A 4,161-nucleotide genomic window follows, 5' to 3' on the forward strand; every position below is an offset into this window, starting at 1 on the left:
TCACCTGCACCTTTGATTCTTGACTGAAGAGAAAGTTCCTCAAGAAAAACGTGTTTTTTGTCTACGGTTTACTTTCTTTATGACAGACAAGAACAACTTTTTTTCATGCGTTTAAATTGGAAATAAACTTTAGACAAAGTTAGTTGCTCTGTTCCACTTATAAAGTGCTTTAAAAACCTTTCATATACACACAAAGTATATATGTAATGTAGTAACATTCATAATAACATGTAACATATAAATGATGTAAGTATATATGTAGTATCTAGTAACATTCATAATAACACGTAATATATACATGATGTAAGTATATATGTAATGAAGTAACATTCATAATAACATGTAATATATATATGATGTAAGTATATATGTCATGTAGTAACATTCATAATAACATGTATTATATAAATGATGTAAGTATTGTTATGTTTGACAGAGGGAGTTGACAGCACAGACACCAGGGGGAAGTAAAGTTCTATGATTTATTATATATATAGCCAATATATATATATAATAATAATAAACAATACTAACTAAAACTATAGAATGGTGTGTGTGACAAAACCCAAGAGTGTGTGTGTGAGAGGCTATGTGTATGGTTAGCTGAAGTGTGTGTTACCAAGTGTTGAGTAGAGCGAGAAGAGGGACAAAGCAGGAGGGCAGTCCGTGAACAGGCAAGCAGTCGAGGGCAAGAGAGAAGCGACAAGGTCCGTGTCCAGGCGAGGGTCGAGGATCGAGGAAGGCAGTCCAAATCCAGAGGGGAACGACAGGAGATCACAACGGGTAAAACTCGGGAAAGCACTGTGGGAGGACAACAAGGACATCAGACACGGAGGGAAACGCAGAGAGAAAAAGAGAGCATAAAGCTTGTGTCGGCTTACAGTACACAATAGAGAACTAAGTTCCCGCAAGGATCCTTGGGTCCATTGGTCCTTATAACGCTTGCCCTCATCAGTCCCAGGTGTGAAGATTACTGATCGCCCACAGCCTTGCCGGCATGTGAGCGTGACGCGGCCAGCGCGAGCAGGGGCGTGTCTCGGCGCGCTGCCAGCGGAAGCGCTGGCAGACCCAGCTGCTGGGGAAAAGCGGGTTCGAGCCCGCGCCGTGACATGTATATATGTCATGTAGTAACATTCATAATAACATGTAATATACAGTATACATGATGTAAGTATATATGTCACGTAGTAACAGTCATAATAACATGTAATATATACATGTAAGTATATATGTCATGTAGTAACATTCATAATAACATGTAATATACTGTATACCTGATGTAAGTATATATGTAATGTAGTAACATTCATAATAACATGTATTATATACATGATGTAAGTATATATGTCATGTAGTAACATTCATAATAACATGTAATATATACATGATGTAAGTATATATGTCATGTAGTAACATTCATAATAACATGTAATATATACATGATGTAAGTATATATGTCATGTAGTAACATTCATAGTAACATGTAATACATACGTGATGTAAGTATATATGTAATGTAGTAACATTCATAATAACGTGTAATATATACATGATGTAAGTATATATGTAATGTAGTAACATTCATAATAACATGTAATATATACATGATGTAAGTATATATGTCATATAGTAACATTCATAATAACATGTAATACATACATGATGTAAGTATATATGTAATGTAGTAACATTCATAATAACGTGTAATATATACATGATGTAAGTATATGTAATGTACAAACCCCGTTTCCGTATGAGTTGGGAAATTGTGTTAGATGTAAATATAAACGGAATACAATGATTTGCAAATCCTTTTCAACTCATATTCAATTGAATGCACTACAAAGACAAGATATTTGATGTTCAAACTCATAAACTTTATTTTATTTTTATTAACTTAGAATTTCATTGCTGCAACACGTGCCAAAGTAGTTGGGAAAGGGCATGTTCACCACTGTGTTACATGGCCTTTCCTTTTAACAACACTCAAACGTTTGTGAACTGAGGAGACACATTTTTTAAGCTTCTCAGGTGGAATTATTTCCCATTCTTGCTTGATGTACAGCTTAAGTTGTTTAACAGTCCGGGGGTCTCCGTTGTGGTATTTTAGGCTTCATAATGCGCCACACATTTTCAATGGGAGACAGGTCTGGACTACAGGCAGGCCAGTCTAGTACCCGCACTCTTTTACTATGAAGCCACGTTGATGTAACACGTGGCTTGGCATTGTCTTGCTGAGATAAGCAGGGGCATCCATGGTAACGTTGCTTGGATGGCAACATATGTTGCTCCAAAACCTGTATGTACCTTTCAGCATTAATGGCGCCTTCACAGATGTGTAAGTTACCCATGTCTTGGGCACTAATACACCCCCATACCATCACAGATGCTGGCTTTTCAACTTTGCGCCTATAACAATCGGGATGGTTCTTTTCCTCTTTGGTCCGAAGGACACGACTTCCACAGTTTCCAAAAACAATTTGAAATGTGGACTCGTCAGACCACAGAACACTTTTCCACTTTGTATCAGTCCATCTTAGATGAGCTCAGGCCCAGCGAAGCCGAAGGCGTTTCTGGGTGTTTTCGCCTTGCATAGGAGAGTTTTAACTTGCACTTACAGATGTAGCGACCAACTGTAGTTACTGACAGTGGGTTTCTGAAGTGTTCCTGAGCCCATGTGGTGATATCCTTTACACACTGATGTCGCTTGTTGATGCAGTACAGCCTGAGGGATCGAAGGTCACGGGCTTAGCTGCTTACGTGCAGTTATTTCTCCAGATTCTCTGAACTCTTTGATGATATTACGGACCGTAGATGGTGAAATCCCTAAATTCCTTGCAATAGCTGGTTGAGAAAGGTTTTTCTTAAACTGTTCAACAATTTGCTCACGCATTTGTTGACAAAGTGGTGACCCTCACCCCATCCTTGTTTGTGAATGACTGAGCATTTCATGGAATTTACTTTTATACCCAATCATGGCACCCACCTGTTCCCAAATTGCCTGTTCACCTGTGGGATGTCCCAAATAAGTGTTTGATGAGCATTCCTCAACTTTATCAGTATTTATTGCCACCTTTCCCAACTTCTTTGTCACGTGTTGCTGGCATCAAATTCTAAAGTTAATGATTATTTGCACAAAAAAAAAAAGTTTATCAGTTTGAACATCAAATATGTTGTCTTTGTAGCATATTCACTGAATATGGGTTGAAAATGATTTGCAAATCATTGTATTCAGTTTATATTTACATCTAACACAATTTCCCAACTCATATGGAAACGGGGTTTGTAGTAACATTCATAATATGTAATATATACATGATGTAAGTATATATGTAATGTAGTAACATTCATAATATATACATGATGTAAGTATATATGTAATGTAGTAACATTCATAATATATACATGATGTAAGTATATATGTAATGTAGTAACATTAATAATAACATGTAATATATACATGATGTAAGTATATATTGTGATGTGCGGTCATAAACCAACCTCCCAGAGACAGTTCTGTTAGGGTTCAAACGCAGCAGCGTTGCTTTATTCAGTCACTTTTTTGGAATGCAGGTTAACTTAAGTTCCTCCCGGTTGGGGCTATCATTTAAACAAACAAATTATTATCGCATTTCTCATGCCTTGATCAGGTCTCCTAAATTGCCTGGAACATAGAGCAGAGAAACCTCTGATCAGTGCAAAGTTCAATAAATCACAGCATTCAATGAATCAAACATCTTACACATTTAGCAGACTAATTTACAAACTATATTTCAGTGGAGCAACACACTTACCGCCTGATGGAAGCAGACCTTTCCCAGCAGGGAGCCAGCCACACAATGAGTCAAACACTGAGGTGCTATTTAAATCAAACACAGTGATTGCTGGTAGGGTCTCCCAAGACAAACTGGTCCTAGGTGAGGGATCAGACAAAGAGCAGCTCGAAGACCTCAATGAAAAATAAAACCTATGGACCCAGATTTCCCTCGCCCGGACGCGGGTCACCGGGGCCCCACTCTGGAGCCAGAGGGGGGGTCGATGGCGAGCGCCTGGTGGCCGGGCCTGTCCCCATGGGTCCCGGCCGGGCACAGCCCGAAGAGGCAATGTGGGTTCCCCCTCCAATGGGCTCACCACCCATAGCAGGGGTCATAGAGGTCGGGT

At 38.9% G+C, this 4,161-nt stretch overlaps 1 long non-coding RNA gene across 1 annotated transcript; it reads right to left on the reverse strand.

The window, feature by feature from the left end:
• Positions 1-454: 454 nt before the first annotated feature.
• On the reverse strand, positions 455-4,151 carry LOC133652187 (uncharacterized). The gene is made up of 3 exons (XR_009826535.1): positions 3,502-4,151; positions 882-1,072; positions 455-801 (listed from the first exon to the last, which is right to left on the reverse strand). It is a non-coding gene; the product is annotated as an uncharacterized LOC133652187 (long non-coding RNA).
• Between the last annotated feature and the right edge of the window lie 10 nt (positions 4,152-4,161).

The sequence above is a fragment of the Entelurus aequoreus genome, linkage group LG06, assembly GCF_033978785.1.
Source record: "Entelurus aequoreus isolate RoL-2023_Sb linkage group LG06, RoL_Eaeq_v1.1, whole genome shotgun sequence".
NCBI classification, from domain to species: domain Eukaryota; kingdom Metazoa; phylum Chordata; class Actinopteri; order Syngnathiformes; family Syngnathidae; genus Entelurus; species Entelurus aequoreus.